The 21,598-nt window shown below is 42.1% G+C and overlaps 1 protein-coding gene across 5 annotated transcripts in view; it reads left to right on the forward strand.

Moving 5' to 3' along the window:
• Window positions 1–13,009: 13,009 nt before the first annotated feature.
• USP9X (ubiquitin specific peptidase 9 X-linked) overlaps window positions 13,010–21,598 on the forward strand; it is a 126,557-nt gene continuing 117,968 nt past the window's right edge. The window contains exons 1-3 of one of the 5 annotated variants that reach the window (XM_079910462.1): window positions 13,010–13,144; window positions 13,340–13,455; window positions 13,747–14,343. The gene's annotated coding sequence lies outside the window, so the exon portion shown is untranslated. Of the gene's footprint in view, window positions 13,145–13,203; window positions 13,456–13,590; window positions 14,344–21,598 lie in introns of those variants that run through there. The other 4 variants (XM_079910463.1, XM_079910464.1, XM_079910461.1 and 1 more) reach the window with 4 other exon arrangements.

Consider the following 21,598-nt stretch of genomic DNA (forward strand, 5'->3'; position numbering starts at 1 on the left):
CTCTATTGTAGCAAGCTGGAAAGGGAGAAAGAATATACGAGTATGCTTGGGAGTTTTACATGGTCAGGTTAAAAGTGAAACATGAAATTTGTTCTTACATTCCGTTGTTTATAATTTCATTGTCTGGCCATACCTAACTGCAAGGGAGGCTGGGAAATGTGTCCCCAAGAAGAAGCGGAAAGCCTGGATTAGGTGAGCAGCTAGCAATCTCTGCCACAGGGTGCTATGGAATAGTGTATTGGCAGTGCGGGTGGTCAGAAGTGGCTGAATTCTGGGTTTATATTGAAGGTAGAGGCATCAGAATTTGTTGATCCCAAGGTTTTTGGCTTGAATAATTCGGAAGAATAGATTTACCGTAAAAGACTGTTGAGAACTCAGTTTTAAGCATGTGATTTCTTAGGTGCCTGTGAAACATCCACCTGGAGACATTAAAAAAGCAGTTGGGGGACTTCCCTGCTGGCGCAGTGGTTAAGACTCTGCACTCCCAATACAGGGGGCCTGGGTTCGATCCCTGGTCAGGGAACTAGATCCCACATGCTGCAACTAAGAGTTCGCATGCTGCAACTAGAGATCCCACATGCTGTGACTAAAAGATCCTGCGTGCCACAACTAAGACCTGGCGCAGCCAAATAAATAACAAATAAATATTTTTTTAAAAAAGGTATGTAGTGTTTTCTCATGTTCTAATTTGCATTTCCCTAATGGTAATGATGATATTGAGCATCTTTTCAAGTGCCTTTTTGCCATCCATATATATACATTTGGGTTTTTTTGGCTGCGTTGGGTCTTCATTGCTGTGCACGGGCTTTCCCTAGTTGCGGCGAGTGGGGATACTCTTCGTTGTGGTGCGCAGGCTTCTCACTGCGGTGGCTTCTCTTGTTGTGGAGCACGAGCTCTAGGCGCACAGACTTCAGTAGTTGTGGCACGTGGGCTCTAGAGTGCAGGCTCAGTAGTTGTGGCACACGGGCTTAGTTGCTCCATGGCATGTGGGATCTTCCCAGACCAGGGCTCGAACCCGTGTCCCCTGCATTGGCAGGTGGATTCTTAACCACTGAGCCACCAGGGAAGTCCCTTATTTGGTGTATTTAGACCACTGATGTTTTAAAGTGATTATTGATATGGTTGGATTAATATTATTTATTCCCGTTTTCTACTCATTGTCCTTGTTTTGTGTGTGTGTGTATGTGTGTGTGTGTTTTGTCTTCTCTTTTTCTGCCTTTTTTCTTTTTATGAGATATAACTGACATATAACATTATATTAGTTTCAGGTGTGCAACATGATTTGATATTTGTATATATTGCAAAATCATCACCACAATAAGTCTAGTTAACGTCTGTCACCATACATAGCTACAGAAAAAATTTTTTTCTTGTGATAAGGACTTTTAAGATCTGCTCTCCCAGCAAGCTTCAAATATTGCAATACAGTATTATTAACTATAGTCACCATGCTGTATATTACATCCTCATGACTTACTTATTTTATAACTGGAAGTTTGTACCTTTTGATGCCCTTCACCCATTTGCCCACCTACCACTAGCCACCCCCCCACTGGCCCCCACCATCTCTGGCAACCACCAATCTGTTCCTGTATCTACGAGCATGGTTTTATTTTTTAAAGATTCCACATATAAGTGAGATCATACTGTATTTGTCTTTGTCTGACTTATTTCACTTAGCAGAATACCCTCAAGGCCATCCATGTTTGTGCAAATGCCAAATTTTCATTCTTTTTTATGGCTGAATAGTCCATTGTATATGTATATACCACATTTTCTTTATCTATTCTTCTGTTGATGGACACATAGGTTGTTTCCATATTTTGGCTACTGTAAATAATGCTGCAGTGAACACGGGGGTGTTGCCTTCTCTGGTTTTAACTGAACATTTTATATGTGACTCCATATTCTCTCCTCTCAGCATATCAGTTATACTTTTTTTTTTAGTGGTTGCCCTAGAGTTTGCAATATACATTTACAACTAGTCCAAGTTCACTTTCAAATAACACTATACTACTTCATGAGTAGTGCAAGTACCTTATAATAGAGTATTCCCAATTCCCCCCTGCCCCATTCCTTATAATATTGCTGTCATTCATTTCACTTATCCTTTAGCTATCACACGTATTAAGTATTGCTATTACTGCTAACGTCGCTATTATTATTTTGAACAAACTGTTATCTGTTAGGTCAGTTAAGAATAAGAAAAATAAAATATCTTATTTTACCTTCATTTATTCCTTTTCTTTTTTTTCTTTTTGGCTGTTCCACACGGCTTGCAAGATCTTAGTTCCCCGACCAGGGATCGAACCCAGGCCCTCATCAGTGAAAGCACAGAATCCTAATCACTGGACCACCAGGGAATTCCCCATTTATTCCTTTTCTAATGCCCTCCCTCTCTTTCTTTCAAGTTTCTAAACTGTGTTATTTTCCTCCTTTCTGAAGAACTTAATTTTAACATTTCTTGCAGTGCAGATCTACTGGCAACAAATCCTCTCAATTTTCTTTGTCTGAGAAAGTGTTTATTACTCCTTCACATTTGAAGGATAATTTGGCTGGATATCAAATTCTAGGTTGGTGGTTTTTTCTTTCAACACTTAAATATTTCACTCAATCCTTCTCTCTTCTTGTTTGCTTGGTTTCTAAAGGGAAATCCAATGTGATTCTTATTTTTGCTCCTCTATAGGTAAGGTTTTTTCCCTCTCTGGCTTCTTTTAAGATTTTGTCCTTGGTTTTCTACAATTTAAGTATGATATGCCTAGGTATAGATTTTTTTGGTATTTATCCTGCTTGGTATTCTCTGAGGTTCCTGGATCTGTGGTTTGGTGTCTGTCATTAATATTGGAAAATACTCACCAATTGTAAGTTCAGACATTTCTTCTGCTCCTTTTTCTCTTTCTGTTATTCCCATTATGTGTACATTATACCTTTTATAACTGCCCCCACAGTTCTTGGATATTCTGTTCTGTCTTCTTCATTCTTCTTTTCCTCTTTGCATTTCAGTTTTAGAAGTTTCTGTTAACATATATTCCAGCTCACTTATTCTTTCCTTGGGCATGTCCAGTCTACTGATAGCCCATCAAAGGCATTCTTCATTTCTGTTATAGTGTTTTTTATTTCTAGCATTTCCTTTGGATTCTTTCTTAGAGTTTCCAACTCTTTGCTTACATTACTTGTCTGTTCTTAATGTTGTCCATTTTTCCCACCAGAGGTTTTAGCATATTAATCATAGATTTTTTTGAAAATTCCTGGTTTGATAATTCCAACATCTCTTCCATATCTGAGTTTTGTTCTGGTACTTGCTCTGTCTCTTGAAACTGTTTTTGTCTTTTGGTATGCCTTGTAACTTTTGGGTGAAAGCTGGACATGATGTACTGGGAAAAAGGAACTGTGGTAACTGGCCCTTTAGTGATGTGGTGTTAAAGTGGGGGGGAGGGGAAGCATTCTATAGTCTATGATTAGGTCTTAGTCTTTTAGTGAGCCTGGGCCCTTGAACTGTGACCTTCACAAGTACTCCTCATCCTTTCCCCCTCCCTCCCTTTAGGTGAAACAGGAAGGCTAGAGGGGACTGGAGTTGAGTATTTATCTTCCCTCTTGTAAAAGGCTAGAGGGACCAATGTCCCAGCCTGCATCATTTAGGCTCTAGTAATACCCAAGGTAGTTAGGCACTGTTAAAAAAGTTTCCCTTGAGGGCAGGCCTTTGTTAAGAATAACAGACTACTCTGGCCATATTTCGTAAAGGTTACTTTTCCCTCCCCCTACTGAGAGGCAGGAGGGGATTTTTCTTCAGTCTGCACAAAACATGGTGGAACTCCTAGAGGTAAAACTTACAAAATTATGGGGGCCCTCCTAAGATGGGACCCTCCCCACCCCAACCTGGCACTTTTAGGTCTCTAAATAGCTTTTCCACACTGAACCTCCAGTGATTTATCAATTACAGTTTAAGTTTTCCTACCTCAGTTCTGTGGTAGGAAACAGAAGCCGTGGGCTTCTGTTCCAAGGCTTCTGCTCTGGTAAACTGTGATTCTGTGTATTTGCCTGTCTCTCCAGTTTGGGGGGCAGCAGTCAGCCCTGTGATCTCAGTTTTCTGATGGATTTAAAAGGAGTTGTTGATTTTCAATCTATTCACCTTTTTTCTTGTGAGGATGGGAGTAATGAATTCCAAGCTCCTTACATGTTGAATGGGAAACTGGAAGTCAGCATTTTCTTATAAGAGCAAAAGATGAAAAACATGCCAAATATGCATCAGTAAATGACTGACTATCCAAATTATGCTGCATCCACCTAATGGAATACTATGCAATCAAAACAGTCAGCTCTAGATGTCTTAATACGGAAAGATCTGCCAGATAGTTTAAGTGAAAAATGCATGGTGCAGAAAAGAAATAGCATGCTAACATCTGCTGAATGTTCTTTGAAGTGAAAGAATGTTAGTTTTAAAAAAAGGGTATGTATACACACCTACTATTTAGAATAAAGAAAATACAACTCTAAAAGATTAGTGGAGGGACTTTCCTGGTGGCCCAGTGGGTAAGAACCCACCTGCCAATGCAGGGGATATGGGTTCGAGCCTGGTCCAGGAAGATCCCACATGCTGCAGAGCATCTAAGCTTGTAAACCACAACTACTGAGCTTGCACTCTAGAGCCCACGAGCCACAACTACTGAGCCCGTGTGCCACAACTACTGAAGCCTGTGCACCTAGAGCCCATGCTCCACAACAAGAGAAGCCACCGCAATGAGAAGCCCGCGCACCGCAACGAAGAGTAGCCCCCGCTCGCTGCAACTAGAGAGAGCCTGTGCGCAGCAACAAAGACCCAATGCAGCCAAAAATAAAGAAATAAATTTATTAAAAAAAAAGTTTAGTGGAAAATACACCAAAATTATAGCAATCACATTTTAGCGTTATGGGGTTTATTTTTATTTGTTTCTCAATTTTCTAAACTCCTTTAATTTAGCTACATTATTTCTATAATTAAAAAAAAACACTTCATACAGAAAAATCTAGAAGGAAATACTAAAAACTAATAGTGGTCAATGGTTTTGGTGATGGAAGTAAGGCAAATTTCTCCCGTTTGTCAGACATTTTGTAATGTCATCATATTACATTTACAGTAATGTTTGTTGTTTGTGACACACATGCAGGTTTTGTTTGGTTTAAGCTTCTGGTGTCTAGATTAGGTAAACTAAGTGAAAAGCCCTTTTAAAGAACAATGCTCGGACCAGGCCTGCTTCTTTTGGTTATACCACCTATTACACTACCATTTTTAGCACGCATTTAAAAGCTATCATAAATCACTATTTTGATATGCAATCCCAAGTTTGTTGAAGGACTTGACCAAGCAGAAAAGACTGGCTGATTTGGAAACAGTGCAGTTTTTCTCTCCAGTCCTTGAGCAAACTAAGTGAGCAACACAGCCGCAAACAGTTATTTTGAGTCTGCAATCCCAAGACCAGAGCTGTGATGTCCTCTGCACTATGTGGTCAACCCCCGAAAGAAGCGAGAAGTCCTTAACATATACACACTATTATATATAAAATAAATAATTAACAAGAACCTACTGTATGGCACAGGGGACTATACTCAATATTTTATAATAACCTATAAGGGAAAAGAACCTTTTCAGATTCTATATATATATATAACTGAATCACTATGCTGTACACCTGAAACTTAACACGACATTATAAATCAACTATACTTTAATTAAAATTAAAAAAAGAAGAGGTTTTCCTGGTGGTCCAGTGGTAAAGAATCCGCCTTACAATGCAGGGTACACGGGTTTGATCCCTGGTCAGGGAAGTAAGATCCCACATGCTGCAGGGCAACTAAGCCCGCGCACCACAACTACTGAGCTCGCGCACCTCAACTAGAGAGCCTCTGTGCAGCAAACTACAGAGCCCACGCGCCCTGGAGCCTGCATGCCACAACTAGAGAGAGAAAAACCCGCACACCAGAACTAGAGAGAAGCCTGCGCACCGCCATGCGGAGCCTGCACGCCGCAGTGAAAGATCCCACATGCCTCAACGAAGATCCCATGTGCTGCGACTAAGACCCGACGCAGCCAAAAATAAAAAATAAATAAATTAATTAATTTTTAAAAAGGAAGCAAGAGGTCCTGAAATGAGCCTAAAAATATTGAGAAAGGGGCTTCCCTGGTGGCGCAGTGGTTGAGAGTCTGCCTGCCGATGCAGGGGACACGGGTTCGTGCCCCAGTCCGGGAAGATCCCACATGCCGCGGAGCAGCTGGGCCCGTGAGCCATGGCCGCTGGGCCTGCGCGTCCGGAGCCTGTGCTCCACAACAGGAGAGGCCACAACAGTGAGAGGCCCGCGTACTGAAAAAAAAAAAAAAAAAAATTGAGAAGAGAAAGAATTGATGCTCAGTAGTTGACAAATCATTGTTTGCGTTCTAAAAAGAATAAATCTTATCTAAAAGAATGTGGAAAAAAATATACCTAAGAGCCAAGACAAAAACAGCTGTTTCTAGCAGTCAAAAATACAATGTTTAGGGCTTCCCTGGTGGCGCAGTGGTTGAGAGTCCGCCTGCCGATGCAGGGGACACGGGTTCGTGCCCCGGTTCGGGAAGATCCCACATGCCGCGGAGCGGCTGGGCCCATGAGCCATGGCTGCTGAGCCTGCGCGTCCGGAGCCTGTGCTCCGCAACGGGAGAGGCCACAACAGTGAGAGGCCCACGTAACGCAAAAAAAAAAAAAAAAAAAAAAAAAAAAATACAATGTTTAAAATACAAAAATAAATAAGCAAAAACAAAGCTAAAAACCTCACCAATTTTGGTTGAAAGTAAGCCTCTTTGTGTGTTTGTGAAAAGTTTGATTTGCAGAATATATTCAGAGAAATAACATTTTTATTATATATTAAATATAATATAATTATATACTAGAGTATATATTATCTTTCTTAACAGATGAATTCTGTCTTAGAAGTCCTAAAGGAAGTGAATCTCAAACTTTGGTAGCTTGCAGTACAGTCACCCAGGGGCCCCTCTTTAACTTGCCCTTTCATTCTTTACTCTAGAAAGATCTGTGTGGAACAGAACATTCAAGTCATTCCTATGCTGGTTTCAAATGCCTTAGAGAAGCTACTTTAATAAGTAAGAATGATTTAGGAGTTTAGTATTTCAACAGAATTTTCTAACATGTTCAGAACAACTGTAGTGAGAAACTAGATTGTAGATAATTCTCTCATAATTTTGTTTATACTGTTGATGTCACTAATGCCTTTTTTTCATTCCTCCAATGACAGGGCATGCATAAAATTCTAGACAGTTTCTGTCTGAATACCATGTTTTAATTTAGTAAGATTCAGATTAATAATGCTGTAGTATATGAATTAGTAGCAAATGAGCATATTTGTTTATAAGCTTGTGACATTGTGATTTATAAGAAATATATACATTTTGTTGTTCAGATGACCAAAATATATTTCTCTTATATATGTTTGGTTGTTGTCCATGGTTCCTGGCTCACAGCTTTCAAAATCCTTGGGATTCCCTGAGCCAGAAGAGCAATGGGAGCATCTTTTGCCATAATATTTGGTCTCTTGTCCTCAGTTCCTGAAACTTTATTGCTTCAGAGCCATAAAGGTAAAATGGGTGTCTTGTTATTCATAACAAGCCCCTTTCCACCACAACTGGGTTTATGTTAATGAGGTGACTGACTTTTGGAAAGCACCTAAAGATGGGGGCTGCCAGGGAAACCAACCATGTGATTAGAGGATTGGAACTTTCAGTCCCACCCCTTAACCTCCAGAGATGGGGAGGTACTAGAAATGAATAGATTGCCAATGGCCATTAAGCTAATCAATCACGCCTATGGTATGAATCCTCCCCGAAAAAGAGGGTTCAGAGTTTCCATGTTGATGAACACGCAGAGATTCGGGGAGAATGGCACGCGTGGAGAGGGCATAGAAGCGCCATGCTCCTTTCCCGTACCTTATCCTAAGCATCTCTTCCATCTGGCTGTCCCTGAGTTTTGTGCTTTTGTAATAAACCAGTGATATAATAAGTAAAATGTTTCTCTGAGTTCTGTGAGCTGCTCTAGCAAATTAATCAAACCCAAGGAGGGTGTTGTAGGAACCTCTGTGATTTATAGCCATTACCTCAGAAGCACAGGTGACATTCTGGATTTGTTGATTGGCTTCTGAAGTGGGGAGAGGAGACAGTCTTGTAGGACTGAGCCCTTAACCTGTAACCCAAGGAGGGGGGTCGTTGGAACCTCCAATCTGTAGCTGGTTGGTCAGAAGAAGCACAGGTGACAACCTGGACTTGCAATTGGCATCTGAGGTGGAGGGCAGTCTTGTGGGACTGAGCCCTTAACTTGTGGGATCTGATGCTGTCTCTGGATGGATAGTGTCAGAATTGGGTTGAATGGTAGGACACCCAGTTGGTGTCGGAGAACTGTTAGTTGGTGATGTGGGGAAAGACCCTCCCCCCGACCCCCATACATGTTGAAATTGGTGATCAGAGCCTTAGAGCTTAACAGTGTTGACTTTTTTCTGGGATAAGCAATAATATTTCCAAACTAGAGTAGACTTTGAAGAAACACAAGGAAAAGGAAGAGTTGGTTGAAAATTTGCCTTTTTACAAAACTTCCAGGCTGGCTGAGAGATTTGGAAGGTGTGCTAAGGCAGAAAGCAAGACTGGAGCTGAAGCTTCACCAGGCTGCATGTAGTGAGAATTTAACTTGCTGTCTGACTTGAATTACCAAATGGTTGAGCTGGGTGACTGCAGTGCAGTTTTGATTGTGAAAATGGTTGAGAAAATCAGGCTGACTTTGCAGGTCCATATTTAAATCATATATTTTAGCTAAGTAAGACTTGGAAAATTTGGAATCTTCTGGACAGACACGTGGACAGAGCTGAGCTATACCACTGTTAAGGAGCTCTGAGTTTATTAGAGCTAGCATAAGGGCAGGAGTGAGGCATAATTAGCAGCCCTAAGTCACTCTAAAGCAATTCACCTGTCTTCTCCAGAGGCATGGTTGTTACTCTCCAACAGGGAAAATATGTACTTCTTTGGTCTAGATGAAATAAGCAAGACTGTGCTAGTAAAAACAAATTAAAAGGATCAGATTATTTTTCACTGTGGTGGTTTACATAAAATATATGAAATAGAACGCTTCAAAATTTAAATAAAACCCAAGAGATCGAAAAGCTCTAGAGTAAAATAAGTGAAATAACACCCTGGACTGTGTCCAAGTCCTTAGCTGGGAATAAGTCCATTTCAGAGAGATCCTCTCAGAGCAGGATGGACAGGCTATTTTTAAGCATGTCTGTTCTAGGCACTGGTGTCTAAAATTCAATTGAATATCCTTGAGCACTAGCATGTTATCAGCTGAGATCTTTTATGTTGTACCTTGTTCTCCCTAGCTACATCCTCTGCCTGTTGTCATGAAGGAAGATGAAATGGGACCATCTCCTCAGATTCTTAGTTCTCATATTTTTATGTTAAAAATAGTCATTGTGGACTTTCCTCATTCCATTCAAGCCACAAAGCCTTCTCTAGGGGACATATTATCAAAGCTCCCTCCTCTTTTATATTAGCTTAGCCATTAACCCAGAAGACGTCTCTGCAGGTATGAAGCATTTAACACTTGTCTTCAGAACTTTGAAATGTGTAGCCCTGAAAGTATTAAATAATGACAACTTATCCAGGAAATTCTGTCTATTTTTTAAGGTAAGTGTACTCGTAAAAAATGAATATACTTTCAAGCTTTTCTGGGGGGAAAAATAAGAGTGCATTGGGAAATTTTATGAGGAAATGTAATATAATAAGGCTTTGCTCTACCGAGTCAGAACCAGGAAGTAAAAAATTAGTTTTAAAGCTAAAGGACAGGTGTTAGAAAAGAGAAACCAAAACAAAAGACATAAGAAGGAAGGCCTGGACTATATGGATTTTGAGGAGCTGCACTGTGACATTGAACCTATTCTTTAAACTTAGAACTGTTCATCTCCTATCCCATTAACTGAGTGGAAGGTGTCAAAAGTGGGCAGTCCTGTAGGCCACACCCACCCTGGGAGCCACGGTGCACTCTGGGTAGCTCCACAGAGCATAGGAAGGAATGAGTTGCTGGTGAGCTTGACTTGATAGACTAAGTCCCCCTAGAACTACTGGTGGGGTTATAGCTTATAGGCTAAAGCATATGAAACTGATTTTTTCCCACTGTAAAAATAAATTGTAGTAAAATATATATAACGTGAAATTTTACAGTGTACCATTCATTGGCTTAAAGTTCATTCACAATGCTGTGCAACCACCACCACTTTCCATTTCCAGAATTTTTCATCACTCCAAACAAACAGTGTACCTGTTAAACAATTACTCTTCATTCTCTCCTCCCCCCAACGCTGGTAACCTCTATCCTACCTGTTGTCTCTATGAATGTTTATTATAGGTACCTCATTAAGTGGAATCATACGATATGTGACCTTTTATGTCTGGCTTCTTTCACTTAGCATAATGTTTTCAAGGTCCATCCATGTTGTAGCAGGTATCGGAATTTCATTCCTTTTTAAGTCTAAGAGTCCATTGTATGTTTATACCACATTTTGTTTTTCCACTCATCTGTTGATGAACATTTGGATTGTTTCCACATTTTGGCTATTGTGAACAATGCTGCTAAGAATGTGGGTGAACAAGTATCTGTTTGAGTCCCTGCTTTCAATTCTTGTGGGTATATACTTTGGAGTGGAATTGCTGGGTCATATGATGATTTTAAGTTTAGTTCTTTGAGGAACTGCCAAACTTTTCCACAGTGGCTGCATCATTTTACATTCACCACCAGCAGTGTACAAGAGTTCCAATTTCTCCACATCCTTGCCAACACTTGTTATTTTCCTTTTTTTTTTTTTTTGCGGTACGTGAGCCTCTCACTGTCGTGACCTCTCCCGTTGCGGAGCACAGGCTCCGGACTTGCAGGCTCAGCGGCCATGGCTCACGGGCCCAGCCGCTCCGCGGCAAGCAGGATCTTCCCGGACGGGAGCACAAACCCGTGTCCCCTGCATCGGCAGGCGGGCTCTCAACCACTGCGCCACTAGGGAAGCCCCTTCCATTTTTTGATAATAGCCATCCTAATGGGTGTGAAGTGGCATCTCATCGTGGTTTTGATTTGCATTTCCCTAATGACTAGTGATGTAAATCATTTTTTCATGTGCTTATTGCTAAAAAGCCAGCTGGGATTTTGGTAGGGATTGGGCTGATTGAAGATATATTTGGAGAGTACTCCTATCTTAACAACATTAAGTCTTCTAATCCTTGAACATGGGCTGTTTTTCCATTTATTTTGGTCTTTAATTTCTTTCAATGATGTTTTGTAGTATTCAGTATACAGATCTTGTCCTTCACTTAAATTCATTCATTAGTATTTTATTCTTTTTGATGCTATTGGAAGTAGAATTGTTTTCTTAATTTCATTTTCAGATTGTTTATTGCTGGTACATAAAAATATAATTGATTTTTAACGTATTGACCTTATATCCTGCAACCTTGCTAAACTCATTTATTAGCTCTAATAGTTTTTTATACTGGATTCCCCAGGATTTTCTATATACAAGATCATGTCATCTGCAAATAGAAGTAGTTTAATCGTTCCTTTCTTACCTGAATGCCTTACAGTTCTTTTTCTTTCCCTCATGTGAGCCACAAGTACAATCTTGAATACAATTGGTGAGAGGGGACATCCTTTTAAAGGTGCATTTTTGATAGGGTTTAAAGACCTGTGTTCAACATTTACCAATCCTGTCTGGTGACCATGGGCAAATCATTTACCCTTTCTGTTATCTAGACTCAGTGATAGTAATATATGTTCTGGCTATCTCACCGGGCAGGTTCTGAGGATTAAATAAAACAACCATGCACTTAGCAAACTTACAGTGTACATGGATGGTAGTCTACTCTTTAGGAGCTCATAAGCTAGTGGAGAAGACAAGCCATTCATGGAAATAATTACAAAAACAAGATAAAATGTGGTGTGAATTATTAGGCCTATGAATTGTGTCTTGGACACCTTATTAGGTGATTTTTATGGTGAAAACTTTGTATAGTCTACTACTATATAGGGAAGTGGTTTCAAAATTTAAGATACTGGTATCATTGTGCTCTCCCAGTGTTACCCTAGTTTGGATTCCATTTTAACAACTTTGTACTACAAAGTAACATAATTATAGCGTAACTAAATCCAACTCTGTTCCACACAAAATGTTTTATAGGGTTTTGCTATGATTTTGCATGCAATTTGGTGTCCACAAGCATTTTTATGTCAAAAGGATATCCGTGCTTAAATTAGGAGTTGCATTTCTTTTCTCTTCATTTGGGCAGCCGAGATTGTATTGTTCCTTGCACTCCATTTATTTGAGATTAGCTTGATAGGCTTCACGTTGGAATATAAACATGTAGAAAATAGTCCATGACATAATGGATGTCATGGGTTCATAAAGCCCTTCCGGGTTCTAACACTGTATTGTCTTAATGATTTGGCAAAAAGAGGCTAATCTTGGTACATTTAGTACTGCCTAGTGGCTATGCCATCAGTGGCACCTTATAATTTTTTCTTTGCTGCTGTGTTTTAAGGCTCTTACGGCCAAAGGGTGGTCGGTCACAGGCTGTGAAGGAACCCAAGTGCTTTCAGGTGCGGGTGCTGCAGAATCACGTGAATGAATTTCTCAGAGCACCTGCTTCTTTGGAGAGGGAGAAGGTCCCCCACTCCCAACTCCCCCCTCCCGCCGCAGGAGAAAGCCACACCTTCTCCCTATCGGCGAGGAGCAGGTGGCCGGCCCTCAGCACCTCGCACCGTTGCCCCCACACACACCAAGGTACCCGCCCCATGGGCCTGGCCGGCTCACAGGACACGTAACGAGGGTCAGCTCTGCCGCCGGGACCCCCAGCCACCGCGGGTGCGACCGCCCAGCGCGTGGCATCGAGATCCGATACCCCTCCCCCCACAATCCCGGAAAAAGGGGAGGCTGGTGACGTCATCATCCGGGCACTCGGCGGCGGGGCGCCGGAACACAATGGAACAAAAACAGGCGGTCCAAGTCAAACTCTGAGCGACGCGACTCTGGCTCGCGCGATTAACTCTATCTTGGCCACGCAACCTGCCAATCCCGACCTCCCAGCTCCTTCCCCGGCGTGGTATGCCAGATCCTTTCGGGCCTCCCCTCCCCCACTTCTGCCCGCCCTGGTGCCGCCTCTGCCCTCACATTGCTCCAGAGGCGAGGGGTATGAAACACAGTTCCTGGCCGTAGTGCGACCCTGGAGGGGCCGGCCGAAAGAAACAGTACTGCTTGAAAAATCTTTTCCGCATTTTCGTCCCTTCCCCCACCCCAGCTCCCCGAATTCCAAGCGTCTCACGCCTGGCCCGGCTTTCCCGGACGCACGCGCCACTCCTCCCTGGCGGAAGACGGCCCCGGGTGGAGGGGGACCAGAGGGAGCATAAGGAGCAGGTGAGGGAGAAGGGGGGTGGGGTGGAGGAGAAGGAGGAGGAGGGCTGAGGGGCGGGCCTGGTGCGGGGCGGGCCTAGAGCGGGCGGGCTTCGTGCGGGGCGGGGCTCGACGGGGGCGGGGAACCTCAGGGCCTTGGGCGGTGCTGGGGCTGGTGGGAGTCTGCGCCGTCTCGCTGCTGCCTCCACCGCCGCCACTGCTGCTGCTACCGCTACCGCCGCTGCCACTGGCCGAGCGGTTTTGTTTTTTTTTTTTTTTTTTTTTTTGGTTTGCCGGATCCGCCATATTGAGGAGGACGGGCAGCCGCGGCTGCGGAAGCTAGTCTCCGCCGTCGCCGGAGCCGCAACCTCCCTGCACCCGGCCCGTCCGGGCCTCTGCCGCGCGGAGCCCCTCCCCGTTCAGCTCACAGGCCTCGCGGGAGGCGGCCGCCTCAGCGCCCGGTGCTTTGCTCGGCGCCGGGAGCGAGGAGCAAGCCGCCGCAAAGCGACCAGGCCCGGAGCGGGGACAGAGGCGGCGACCAGTGGAAGGTGAAGCCGCCACTGCGGGAGGAGGAGCAGGAGGAGGTGACGCAGGAGAAACGCACCGCCCGGAGCCCGTCTGCGCTCAGAGAGAGCCCCAGCCCGAGGCGAGAAGGGGGAAGAGGGCCGCCGCCGGCTGAGGAGGAGGAGGAGGCGGCCGCGGCCACCGCTGCTGCAGGGCGGGCGCGGCGAGCAGCGAATTCCGGCGTCGCTGTGCAGCCCCCTGGTCCCTACGCCTGCAGCCTCTCGACACACTTTGTCGCCCGTCACCCTTGGGCCTGGGATGCACCCACGGTCGGCCTTGTCCCGGGACTGAGCCTTGCTGCCGCTTCTGTGTGTCCTGCTTCTGAAGAGAAGACGCCTGTGTCGTGCGGTGGGTAGCTAGCCACGCCGGGACTACGCGCTTTTCCGGGGCCAACAGCTGGATCGAGGGGAGGGAAGAGGGCGAGGGGGGTGTGCGTACGCGCGGTTCCTCCCGCGGCGGCCGCGGGCCGGGCTGGGGGCTTCCCGGCTCTCCCGCCTGGGCCCCGGGCGGGGCGGGCGCGCGCGGCGCGGGGCGGGCCGCGGGGCTCCGTTCCATGCCCAGCCGGCGTCCCGGGAGCGTGTCTGTGTGTTTTGGACTGTAAGGGAAAATGGCTGACGGCTCCGTCCCTCCTCCTCCTCCCCCTTCCCGTCCTGTCTGGGGCCGCGTCGGAGGATGGAGTCTCCGGGCGCGGCGTGCAGCCCCCGCATCCGCAGTCCGGGGCCGGGTCGGCGCCGGGGGCTCGTCGCCCCCAGGTCCCAGGGTTTGCAGCCCGGCGCTCGGCGGGCTCGCGGCCGGTTTCCTTCCCGGTCTCGTTCTACTTGACACCAAACGCCATTACTGAGGTGGAGTGATTTGGAGCCGTAGAGCTAGGCCTCGGCTACGCCTGGCTATCGGGCCCGACGACTTGTCCGCCTCCCCCCGCCCTCCTGCGATAACCCGCAGCTTCTCCTGGGCCCTGTGGTCTGGGAGCCGGAGCCGGGTTCCGGGTTATCGGCCTCCTTCGCTTCCTTCGCCCTCTTTTATTTATGGAGGGCCAAAGCCGCGAAAGATGTTTTGAGGCAGAAATCGCTTCCAAGCGAGTTTGGACCGACCACCTTTCTATTTTTAACTGTTTCTGCAAAGAATATTAGTATGTACGAGTTTGTTAATGATAAAGCCTTCAAATTCTTGTGATGTGACGCTTCGGGTTTGAGAAACGGTTTATTTTTCATTCATTGTGAAATATTAAGTTAAAGAGTTATGGAGCAGGTGTATACGTGTTTTGCAATATTTGTATGGATTTTTGGGGCGACTGGAACTTACACAGTGACTTTTAAGATCTTCAACTGAAGCTGCTTAAATTAAGCTTGTTATTTTTTTGCAAAGTCCATAGTTATAACGTTAATTGGATTTTGCATCGTACAGTTTACAGGTGTGTGTAATTTCTACAGACAGTCTTTGAATTTAACTGAGCGAGTTCTAGGTTAAATTTTTATGCTTTATTTTGAGGGGAGGGAAATATATTTGTAGCCATGAGTCCCCATGAAACCCATGAGTTTCATGGAAACCCATGAGTCTAAGTCTATATAACGTTTGTAAACCTTAACTTCTGAGGAAGAATTCGGGGTTTTTTAGATTAGGAAGCTTTTCAGCAGATAGTTAACCTCTCTTGGAGCTCATTCTCTATTCTTAGTGGTTATATGGTAAGGATTCGTTAACCGTGACTAGCTTGGCTTTTTTAATTCGTATACTTGAACTTAAAAATAGAGACTACAAACTCTTTTAGATCTCATTGGTCTACTGATTCAGTGGGCTGCCATTTTGGTTTCAGCAAATGCCTTCCTAGTTCTGAAAGATTTACGTGTTAAATACACAGAGATGTCAACATTTGTTTTCTCAATTTTATAACCCATGTGCTTTGTCATACTTGTAACAGTGTTTGGATTTGAGTGAAAACCAGAAATATTTGAGATTGGTGTACCAAGGGCAAACTCGAAATGTTTCTGATAGCATGTTATGTTTTGTTTTCTCTCATTTAAAAATAAGACTTTTGAACTATATGTATTTTTTCTGCCTTTTTTGAATATTTTTTGCATGAACACTTAATTTGCAATTTTTAACGTGTTATTTTAATGTTCTCATGCCTTTTCTTCCTTTTATTTGCTGACCTTGGTAGTTTCTGAGAAGGAAAATTTCTGGAGGGATTAAATAACACCAAGAACCGTACATGTGAGAATCTAAATTCCTTAGAAAGTAGCTTTGAAGGGCAGATTTTACCTTTCACCAAATTATTGGAATCTCTTGGTGTTCCATAGTCTCCTTGTTTTATCAGTGGAATGCTTCAGTAGGATTTACTTTGGATCTTTTTTCTTCCAGACTCTTGAAATAAATTTTCTGACATCTCAAGAGGATGAGAGATTTTATGAATATCTCCTGAAAGATAATTTTTCTGATATGATATTAATAATGCTGCTTAGTTTTTGAAAATGGATGTTTCTCGTGAATTTGCTAGTCATCAAGTTCTTGATTAGTTGGACATAGCAAGCATTCTTTTAGCTTATTTTTTGTTTCATAGGGTCAATTTTAAAACATTGTTTTTGTACTTAAGTTTCAGAATTTTAATATTGAACCAAACTTTGTTTAAATCAGGTTATATTTCCCCTATTGGTGGTATGTTTTCTGAATCTTGAAATTTTTTTCCCAAAAAATTGGATAACAGGGTTTTAGTTCTTTGAGGATCTGTATCTTTGAAAGGTATCGTATTTATTGTTAAATTCTTTTCTAATTTTAACATAGAGTCTAACATTAATACTTGCGAAAGGGTTAATGTGTTGGACCTCAACCCTGACTGCATGTTAGAATCACTGGGCGGGGGTGGGGGTTAAAAAAGTATATACTGATGCCTGCGTCCCATTCCCGGAGACTTATTAATTGGTCTGGTATGGGCCCTGGGCAGCGGTGTATTTTAAAAGGGTTATGAGAGTTATGTACCACAGTGTTCATTGCAGCACTCTTTACAGTAGCCAGGACATGGAAGCAACCTAAGTGTCCACTGACAGATGAATGGACAAAGAAGATGTGGCACATACATACAATGGAATATTACTCAGCCATAAAAAGAAACGAAATTGAGTTACTTGAAGTGAGGTGGATGGACCTAGAGTCTGTCATACAGAGTGAAGTAAGTCAGAAAGAGAAAAGCAACTACCGTATGCTAACACATATATATGAGTCTAAAAAAAAATGGCTCTGACGAACCTAGAGGCAGGACAGGAACAAAGACGCAGATGTAGAGAGTGGATTTGAGGACACGGGGAGGGGGAAGGGTAAGCTGGGACGAAGTAAGAGAGTAGCATGGACATATATACACTACCAAATGTAAAAATAGATAGCTAGTGGGAAGCAGCTGCATAGCACAGGGAGATCAGCTCGGTGATTTGTGACCCCCTAGAGGGGTGGGATAGGGAGGGTGGGAGGGAGACGCAAGAAGGAGGGGATATGGGGACATATGTATACATATAGCTGATTCACTTTGTTATACAGCAGAAAACACAACACTGTAAAGCAATTATACTCCAATAAAGATTTTTTTTTAATTTAAAAAATAAAAGGATTATGGCTGATTCTCATGCAGTCAGGGTTGAAAACTATTGTTATCGCTGTTAGCATGTTCTTGTTGAACTTTCCAGTGAATAAATAAGATGGTTTTTTTCTTCAACTGTTTTCCGTTATCACTACAATTGTCATTTGGTGACTTTAATTATGTGCCAGCACTATGTTAAACACTCCATTTATCACTGTATGTGGATCATATTATTTCCATTAAACAGATAAAGGACTAAGGTCTGTCAGGTTCAACCAGTGGTGCTTCGACTGCTCTGCCATGTTAGTGAAATGACACTGATTACTATTTTTTTAAAAAAATGAGGACTTTTGCTTTGTTTCCTGTACCAGAGAGGCTTTAGATTAAAATTTTAATAAAAATGTAATAGTTTGCAATTTGGGAAATATCTTGATTGACCAAGGGAGATGCTAAAACTTCGCAGCAAACAGGTTCTTCCCCTTCCATATGTTTCCCAACATGTTCAGGTTGATAGTTTAATTGGTGGGTCTGTTTATGACTAAAATAATGTAAGGCAACTTAACATTCCTAAAAGATGCAAAATCTAGACATTTCTCTCCCAGTGATCTATTTAAATCATATCCCATAAGTGAACATCTAGTATCATGTGAATTTTTATTATCTCAATTTGAGAATTCTGAGTTTTATTTAGTTTAGTTTAAAATCAGTGTAATTTTCACAAAAAGTTTTCAAAATGAAAGGTTTTATTTTGCATTTTTGCAATATTGGTTGGTAATTTTATGGAATGAATGAAATAGTAATAACATCTTTATTTGGTGTTTGTTTCTCTTAATTTCCTTGGTCTGTTGTGCTAAATTCTATATTGGGGGGTTGCTAATGTAGAATCTATGAGCATTCTTAATGTGGCACAAGATTTGTCAGAGATCTTTCTGTTAAATTAATGATCACTGTCCTATTTTCTATGTTATAAAGTCTGTCATAAGGAAAAAAGAAGTCATGAAATGCCTAATATTTATGTATATTGGAGTTTGAATTTACCATTCAGTTATTACTGTTGAGTGGAAAGTAATGATCAATGTAACATGCTTTTAAGGAATACGGTGTGAAAAGGCATACTATTAAGACGAGATATCTCACTTAAATTTATTCTTCAGTGTGCCTGTGCTAACCTTTTGGGCTTCAGTACACTCTCACACTCTACATGCATTTGATAGCCAGTGGGTTTCTAATTCTATTTTCAGTCACTGTCTAACAGTAATTTTCTAGTTCAGCTGTGTATCAGAATCACCTGTGCAGCTTTTTCAAAATGTATTTGCTTAGGTCTTACTCTGGGGAGATTATAATTGAGTAGGTTTGGGGTGGGAACTGGGCATTTAATTAAAAAACTCAAAATATTCTGATGAGCAGCTAGGTTATTTTTTGGCAATTTATTTTAGAAAAAGAGATCTGAGATTCTGAGTTTATACACACACACATTTATTTATTATCTCTTACTGAGCATCTTAGAGTTAGGGTTCCAGCTCTAATACTAACATTATTAATATCTGTTAAGGCATTAGTTTCCTTTTCATCAAATATTTATTGGGTATCTACCCTGTGCCAGGCACTGTCCTAGAGATTACTGTTGTCTAGAAGCTTACGTTATATGAAGTGAGGGCCATTGGACTAGCTGGTCTCTATAAAGTCCTTCCTAGCTCTAATTTTGTCATTCCTTATTGTGCTTCATAGAAGGGGACTGAATTAAGTTGTTATAAGAAATATACTAGTTTGGGTATAAGCTGATGGAACTTTCCTTTTACCTTTCATCTTTTTAAAATAAGTTAAATAGAATTTCCTATGAACGCCAGCCTTCTCTAGTGAGCCCAAATGTCAAGTACAGTAGAAATGGATTCTTTTAGTATTGGCTTTAGAAATAGCCATACTTAACGATGCTTTTAATTTGGGGCCAGTAACTACATACTCTGGTGTCACCTGTTCCTCCTGCCATTCCTTTTCTGTATTGATTCTGTCAGTTATCTCTGCACTGCTTGTGTGTTTTTCTGTTTGTTTTACTTATTTTGTTCAGATGCTTTGATTAAATTTGTTCTCCAGATTCTTTTAGGTTGGTGGCATCCGTCTGGTCAGACTCAAGATCCTAAGTCACTGACATATCCCTAGCACCTAGAAAGTGCCTGGCACATAGACATTCAATAATTATTTGTTGGACGTTCAGTTCATCATTTTCTTGTATGATTTCTCTATGTCTTTTGGTTTTTTTTTTTCTAATTCTCTTTATTACTTGGAGTCACTTAACTTGACCTAATAATCCTTTTATGATGAGCAGTCCTGGAAGGAATCTTAGATCTAGTCAAACTCCTTGTTTTTCAGATGAGGAACATGGCTCAACGAGGTGAAGTAACTTCACTAAGATAGTGTACATAGACTACCTTCTGTGTGAAGCTATTTCTGTATCTAACAAGTCACGTTAATTATTAAATTCTTTGAATTCCATGACCTTTGTAGTCACTCATATAATTCACACTTAAATCTCTTCCTAATAATGGATAAATAAGGTCAGGGATTCTGTCCTTTACCTTTATGTAGTACAGAGCGCATAGAATAACATTGTTTATTGGGACTTCCTTGGCGGTCCAGTGGCTAAGACTCCACGCTTACACTGCAGGGGGCATGGGTTCCATCCCTGGTCACGTAGCTAAGATCCCACATGCCATGCGGTGCGGCCAAAACAACAAAAAAACCCCACGATAACATTGTAAACAATAACTTTGCCTCAAAGGCAAAATGTGGGGGAATGTTCGATTTCTAATATCTATAACGGCTTGTATCATAATATTATAGCCCCTTTCTGTTTATCCTTTCTGTAACTGATCAATCATGTATGGTTTGAACAGTTTAGACCCATATTGGCCAACCGTTATCGAAGGAATTATTTTCCTTGGGACAGTTTTGAGCTGGTAAGTCTTGGATCCCATCTTCAGCTACCTACCTGTGAAGTGGGAAGAAGAAAATTTAGGAAGAGAAAAAGGAGTAGGAGAAACCTCTTTTTCCTGTCCTATTGTGTTCATTTCCTTCCTACTGACTTTGGTGGTTACTGAGAGTTGTAAGTTTAGGTTGTTGGTTACATCTCTCTTTTCTGGTCTTTTTTCTTAGCTGGTTACTTAGAACTTCTACATAAGTCTACTCGATTAACTTGGACAGGGAAATTATATGGTGTTAGACCCATGTTCTGCCTAACAGAGTATTCCTGATCAAGGTAGTGTAGAAAGATTTGGTTGCTCTCCTTGATAACACTGTCAGGGTTCAGAGCAGGGATCAGCAAACTTTTCTTGTACAGGGCCAGATTGTAAATATTATAGGCTTTAGGCTTTGCGGTCTTAAGAGGCAAAATCGAGGCTGTTAGGTAAATTTTTCATTGATGAAATTCAAAATATAATGATAGTTGAGTACAATTAATTGTAATTTAGGTCTAATGAGAAGAAGAGAATGGCGGGGGAGGCCAGTAATACAGTATTTTGCCTATTTGGGGTTTAAAGTTCATATTCCCTGTCATCAAGTTGATTGTAAGTGACGCTGTGTGAAATCCATTCTCAATTTTGTGGGCTGTACAAAAACAGGAGGCTAGATTTAATCTGTGACCATAGTTTGGCAGCCCTGGTTTAGAGCAGTGGTTCTCAAACCTGGAGGGCTTGTTAAAACAGATTGCTGGCTCTTGCCCCCAGTTTGATTCATTAAGTATGGAATGGGGCCCAAGAATGTGCATTTCTAACAAGCTCCCAAGCATGGAACTACCCTTGGAGAATTACTGGTTTAGAGACGAAATCCAGCATATCCTATTTTTTATCAGGCTGATCACTTTGTTTAATTTTTCTTGAATCTTTATTTTGTACTTTGTTTTAAATTCAACAATTACTTGTTAAATGCCTGTTACGTGCTAGGTATTGTACCAGGTAACAGGGATACACAAGGTGAGCAAAACACAATTGTCCCTGTCATACATACTGGTTAGAAGGAGTTTAAAAATTAATTTCCACAAACCCTTTA

Source organism: Stenella coeruleoalba, assembly GCF_951394435.1.
Source record: "Stenella coeruleoalba genome assembly, chromosome: X".
Lineage (NCBI taxonomy): Eukaryota > Metazoa > Chordata > Mammalia > Artiodactyla > Delphinidae > Stenella > Stenella coeruleoalba.